The 7,076-nt window shown below is 44.6% G+C and overlaps 1 protein-coding gene across 1 annotated transcript in view; it reads right to left on the reverse strand.

The window, feature by feature from the left end:
• The window catches only part of OPRL1 (opioid related nociceptin receptor 1), a 197,751-nt gene extending 191,176 nt beyond the window's left edge, over positions 1-6,575 (reverse strand). The window contains exon 1 of the mRNA XM_075350457.1: positions 6,407-6,575. The gene's annotated coding sequence lies outside the window, so the exon portion shown is untranslated. The remainder of the gene's footprint in view (positions 1-6,406) is intronic.
• Between the last annotated feature and the right edge of the window lie 501 nt (positions 6,576-7,076).

Raw genomic sequence — 7,076 nt, forward strand, 5'->3', positions numbered from 1 at the left:
TCTAGCAAAGCAAAATTTCCCCCTAGGAAATAATGCAAGCTCAGACAATTCGTTCCACAACTTGTTCAATGTCCCATCCTGGTCCCCTATTGTGCCATTCCACACATGCACAAACTCACACAAACACACACATATTATGCTCACTTTACCTACCATTGCACCGCCGGCCTACTGGTTCTTGTAGTTCGCCGGTACAGGATGTGTATCAGGTAACCATCTCAACCGATGCCAGAGCTTCAGCTGCCAGAGCACTGACATCAAAGGCATGAGCCGCTTGCCTCTGATTAGCCAGCTTGCTGCCTTTGGGAAGCGGCTGACAGCGAAGTTCCTCCATTGTCGCGATGGCTACCGATACACATCCTGTACCTGATATGATGCATGCCAATTTCAGATCGTGCTGGCTCCTTTTTCTCTGTTATGACTGTAGTTATGCTACAATTTCTGGTGACTGACCATCACCATACCATGCACGCCTGATTTTGGTTTGCAATGTATTCCTCCTGTTGGTAGCTGTTCACATTCAGTTGCCTCACCTCTTTCCACAGGCAATGCTAATTAAGCACCATACTTGGATCTGGTCCGCCTTTATCAATGGTTGCTGTCTGGCACTGGGAGGATCAGTTCTGATATAGTCCTGGTATGTGTAGAGCTTGTTCCACATACTGGGACCTGGGCTGGCCTCTAGCCATAATTGACTCTTTTGCAACATGGAAGCGGCTATAGGCTATGTGCGCACAGTGCGTTTTTCGCGGCGTTTTTGCGCGTTTTTCGGGTGCGTTTTTGGCCTCAAAACTGCAGGACTTTGCTTCCCCAGCAAAGTCTATGAGTTTTCATTTTTGCTGTCCGCACACATCTGGTTTTTTTTACCTGCGTTTTTGAGTTAAAAAAAAAATGGACATGTCAGTTCTTTCCTGCGTTTTTCTGCGTTTTCCGCCCATGCAATGCATTTGAAAAACGCAGCAAAACGCAGAGATCAAAAACGCAGCAAAACGCAGCCAAAAACACATCAAATCGCGGCAAAAACGCATGCGTTTTTTGATGCGTTTTTTCGACGCAGGTGCGTTTTTGTGCGTTTTTAGCGGCCAAAAACGCACAAAAACGCCGCGTCAAAAAGACGCAGTGTGCGAACCTAGCCCTATACAGGTTACAGGTATGTGTGCTCCATTATGGTTCTGCTTTTAACTTTATCTAGGAGGCCGCATGGCACATGAAATACAGAATATAGAGTAGGACCCCCCTATTGAGATTTGCTGTGACGTTGGCAGGGGTGGCTCAAAGAATTGATCAATTATTTGCTAAAAATCTCATTTTTTTATTATAGTACAGTTGGAATAAATCTGTGAATTTGCACTTTTTATATGATGCATGCCAATTTCAGATCGTGCTGGCTCCTTTTTCACAAACATTTCCTTTTTGCAAACATGCACAAACACACACATATTATGCTCACCTTACCTACCATTCAATCGTCGGCCTACTGGTTCTTGTAGTTCGCAGGTACAGGATGTGTATCGGGTAACCATCGCGACCGATGCCAGAGCTTCAGCTGCCAGAGCACTGACATCAAAGGCATGAGCCGCTTGCCTCTGATTGGCCAGCGTGCTGCCTTTGGGAGGCGGCTGACAGCGAAGTTCCTACATTGTCACGATGGCTACTGATACACATCTTGTACCTGCGAACAACAAGAACCGGGAGGCCGGCGATGGAATGGAAGGTAAGGGGTGCATAATATGTGTGTGTGCGTGCGTGTTTTTGCATTTTTATGCGTGTTTGTGCAGACTGCAAGAGCGGGTCAGAGCGCGGTGAAAGTACGGAGCCGGAAGTGTGTGCGGTGAGTATTTGCTCGTACAGCAAAGATTGCTCGTAAACTGAGTTACAAATTTACAGCAAGCTTTGCTCGTATAGCGAAATACTCGCACACCAAGTTACTCATAAACCGAGGCTCCACTGTATTTGGATTTGGGGGCACATATTTCACTGGCTTTTATTTTAGCGGGTGGCAGCTGTCGCTTTTCCAGATTCTTTATGTTACCAGTAACGTTGGATCCCCTTAAACTTGCAGTGACAGATGAGTGGGGGCTGGTTTTGTGCTGGATGAGTTAAAGGGGTTTTATTGTTACCATTTTGGGGTACAGAACATTTTTTGATCACTTTCAGTATAAGGCTGGGGTCACATTCTTGTGTTCTATGCGGAGCATTTACCATAATCACCCAAAAATGTGATTCAAACATAACTCCAGATGAAACCACTGGCTATAATGAGTCAGATGGAGAAACTTTGGACTCAGTTTGGCATCTCTTCCGCTGGTATCCATGTTTTTTAAGCGTGCAAGTGATAAGACAACTTTATTCTTCGGATCGGTGCGATTACCCAGATTACAATTTTAGTAATACTAGATTATATTGTTTTTTAAGCTTTGCTACTTTTACACACTAAAACCAATAATTTACAAAAATGTATTTGTTTTTGCACCCTATTCTGAGAGCTGTCATTTTTTTATTTTTTTGGCTGAATTAGCCATATTATGGCTTGTCTTTTACATTTTCCATTTCTACCATTTTTGGTTTCCATATGATTTTTTATATCACTTTTTATTCTTTTTTGTGTGTGTCAGTATGATGAAAAAGTAACATTTTTGGCTTGTTTTTTTATTATTTTTCTTACGGTGTTGGCCATATGGAATACATAACATGACAGTGTTATAGATCCGGTTGTTGCAGATGAGGCAATGCAATTACGTTTACGCTGTTTTGTTTTTGTTATGTTTTAACACAAAGGCTGCGTTTTTAGTGGCACAATGAGTTTTTGTGATTTGTGTGCGCTTTATTTTTTACTTTACATATTTAGTTTATTTATTTTTACTTTTTCACTTAGTCCAACTGTGGGAGATGAATATTTTTTTAGTTTGATCACTGATCTCATGTACTGCAGTACTCATGTACAGCAGTGATTCACTGACAGAGCCTGTTAGACCCTGCTTATGGCAGGATCTAACAGGCCACATATCTTGGGGTCATCAGATGAACTTAGGTTACTTTGGCAATAATTGGGGGGCTGCACATGTCAAAGGGAGTCTCTTAACCCCCTTTTAACCACTAAGATACCACTGTTGCAATTGATAGAGGTATTTAAGGGTTAGTTGATCCTGAATAGTTTCAAAACCGGTCGGGACTGATGCCCACAGGTGTTAGCTGTAAAGTGAGGGATTTTCTGCAATGGGGGGTGTTATACACTAAAGGTCACTTTACACACAGAGATAAATCTGCGGCAGATCTGTGGTTGCAGTGAAAGTGTGGACAATCAGTGCCAGGTTTGTGGCTGTGTACAAATGGAACAATATGTCCATGATTTCACTGCAACCACAGATCTGCCAAAGATTTATCTCTGCGTGTAAAGTGGCCTTTATTCCTGATTCCCATTTTAAAACGGCGATGAGGGAATAAGTCACCTTAACAACCACCTTTTTAATGCGTTTTGGCAGTCATTAAGGGATTAAAGAGGACCTGTCACTTGGTCAAAAGTGTCCATTGTTGATTTGATTTTATTCTTGCTGCTGTCTTGAGTATGCCCTTGGGGCATGTCTCATGGAATTTCTGGCAGTGGTCTCATGGGATTGTCTGGGGGACGTATTTCATGGGATTCTCTGGGGCATTTCTCATGAGATCCTCTGGGGAGGTGTTTCATGGAATATTCTGGGGCATGTCCCACAGGATCCTCTAGGGCAGTGTTTCTCAACTCCAGTCCTCAAGACCCACCAACAGATCATGCTTTCAGGTTTTCCTCAATCAGGTTTTCAGGATTTCCTTAATGTTGTACAGGTGATTGAATTATTCCCTGTCTAATATTGAGGAAAACCTGAATACATGATCTGTTGGTGGGTCTTGAGGACTGGAGCTGAGAAACACTGCTCTAGGGGCATATCTCACAGGATCCTCAGAGGTTGTGTCTGATAGGAACCTCTAGGGAAGTGTCTCATGGCATACTCTGGGGATGTGTCTTATGGCATTATTGGGGGTGTATCTCATGGGATTATATGGGGATGTGTCTCACAGGATTCTTTTGGGACATGTCTCACTCAATATTCTGGGAGCATGCCTCATAGGATCTTCTGGGATTTGTCCCATTGCATCTTCTAGGGGCGTGTCTCATGGGATTATCGGGGGTATGTCTCATAGTATTCTATAGGGCCGTGTCTCAGGATTCTATGGTGGCATGTCTCAGGATCCTGTGGGGGAGTGTCTCATGGGATTATCGGGGGTATGTCTCATAGTATTCTATAGGGCTGTGTCTCAGGATTCTATGGTGGCATGTCTCAGGATCCTGTGGGGGAGTGTCTCATGGGATTATCGGGGGTATGTCTCATAGTATTCTATAGGGCTGTGTCTCAGGATTCTATGGTGGTATGTCTCAGGATCCTGTGGGGGCGTGTCTCATGGATTATCGTGGACATGTCTCATGGTATTCTATGGGGGCGTGTCAGGATTCTATAGGGGTGTGTCTTTAGCTGCTCTGGAATTAATTACTCTGGGACCCACGTCCCCTTGGATTATAAAAGATAGAAACACTACTAAGGGAAGTAGCAGGAATAAAATAAGATTAAAAACTGACCATTTCCAATCTGGTGGCATGGCCATTGTAAAGGAACAGAAAAAAAGAAAGGAAAGTACTTAAGTAACAGTTATGAGACCATCTTCCGAAAAGTTCTCATCAATGTAACAGAACTTCTTAAATTGCCGCAAAAGTGAAGCTTTATACCAGCTTTGTGGTGCAGCATGCCATAAAGTGTGACAGTGGGCTCCTAACTTTGATCTATTAACTCTCTATCCTACAAGTGCGTGGATTAGACGCCACTTGGAAAACTATGCTGTATTTCCAAGGATCATGGGGAATAATATATCCATAGGGGCTCCTGGTTATAGATTTACAATCTATAAGAAAAGAGCAGACCACCCATACCAAATTATTCACAGATGTAGGTCTCCTCTATCTGCAGTCTCTCCTTACACCGGTGTCACATCTGCCTCATGGAACATTGAAAGATACAGCCTAAAGGGCCACAAAACCAAAAGTCATTACTCAGTCAATGTCTCTGCATCTGAGCACTGGGGATATGTGATAGAAAGTAGTGATCATTGGGGGCAGGAAGTTTTCTTCACTCCCCTTCTATCATCCCAATGAAGAACACTACAGTCATAGCCTCTCACCAAACAATACATTGCGCAGAACATGCAGACCGCGTAGTGTCCTTTCACTGCTCGCTATATCTGCTGCTATACTCTGTACATCCCTAAATGCCATCAATATGTGTCCATAGATGCAACTCTGGATACACCTAGAGGTTGAAAATATATTCTAAACCAACATATCCAACACCAGGCTAGATCTACAAAATGAATAGAGTGTAAGCCCTTGTGTCCAACATGATCCATCTTTATAGTGTGTATATATATATATATTATATATATATATATATATATATATATATATATACAGAGAAAGCCACCAGATTGGTAACTCCCCCCTCCGTCCCTATTATACAAGGAATCCAGATCCTCCAAAATGTCACTTATGTTTCCTAAGAGTGATGTCACTTGTATGTCGCAATATAGCAGACCCCCATCATCATGGTCACTGTTTACATGGGAGGGGGCCAGTCCTCTGATTATTTGCCAAGATTTGGAAGGGTCAGACAGACAGACAGACATCAGGTGCACAGCACTGTGAGTGGCCTTTGCAGGGTTGGAGACATTGCATACACTGCTGTCTGCAGCACATCCACAGTCTGCAGCACAAAGCCTGCTGTGCAGGTGCAGAATGATCTATATGCCCCCAAATACCTGCAGAAAACTGTATAATGTGACACATAACATGGAAGATCCACTGCAACAATGTTTCTCTATAAGTGCCATACACAACACATAGAGGACACTTGGGTAACATCTCAGGGGAAATGCACATTCCATATACAGAAACAACCTGTAGCTCCTTAGCTGGTACCACTTGCTGGGACTTGTAGTCCCCCAACTACTGCAAAGCTACAGGTTGTCAAATTCAGCATATGTACAGTAGCAAACAGCAGAATAAGCCTTCTGTGAGCATCCCCTATAGGAGGCTGAATGTATGATATTTGGGGTCATTGGGGAAGTGTATGGGGGGGCACACTTTGCTGCCTATGATGGTCCCAGAAGTTAGGATAGAGTTGGGGTCTCTGCTGCAGAGCCTCCGATTCACTGCACCACCAGCCCTGCACCAGCACATAGCAACAGGGCACTTGGTGCAGACTGCATGACAGCAGAGCATCCCACAGCAAGGCAGGCCTGGCAGACGGGGGGCTGGAGGGTACCCCAGGATAACAGCCCCAGAGGGGGGCAGGAGGAGATGGGCTGGGGCAATGCTGGGACTTACCCTGTCTGGTGGCACCTTGATTTGCAGTGTGATGTCTGGAGTCTTCCTGCTTCTCAGGCTGATGATGATGATACCTCCTTCCCCAAAACAGAGACAGCTGCAAAGCCCTGGCCAGGGAGGGAGAGGGGGGATAATCACATCGATGCTTCGGAGGGGAGCACAGACACAGGGAGGGAGGGAGGGGGTGCTGGCTGCAGAGCTGGGCTGGAATTCTGCATTAACTCGCTGTGCTGCTGATGCTATACAGACAATGGGAGAGGAGGAAGCACCAAGGCTCAGACCTGGGCTGGAGGGGAGGAGAGGAGACACTCATTATACAGACCTGTTCATTGAATGGCACTGTTATGGGGCTCCGCTCACCTGCACCTTGAGCTGACGCTCTGTGGCAACTCAGGGGTTAATAATGCTGAAGAAATGCCCTTGGGTGGGAAGGGGTTAACAGCTTTGGATATAGTGATTTCTTTCCATCCAAGGGCTTGGTGGAAGCAGAACCAAGCATTTGAAGCCATTATATGGTTAAAGTGATAAAGGGACGCAAGGAGTTAATGCCAGAGACTTATCTATAGGGGTAACAGTTTTAGGTGGGTCCTAAAGCCTATGGGGCCAAAAATATCCTATTGTTCCATAAAGAGACTGATATTATAAAAGACCCAAGAAGGTTGAGGGCCCT

Source organism: Anomaloglossus baeobatrachus, chromosome 5 (assembly GCF_048569485.1).
Source record: "Anomaloglossus baeobatrachus isolate aAnoBae1 chromosome 5, aAnoBae1.hap1, whole genome shotgun sequence".
In the NCBI taxonomy this organism is placed as follows: domain Eukaryota; kingdom Metazoa; phylum Chordata; class Amphibia; order Anura; family Aromobatidae; genus Anomaloglossus; species Anomaloglossus baeobatrachus.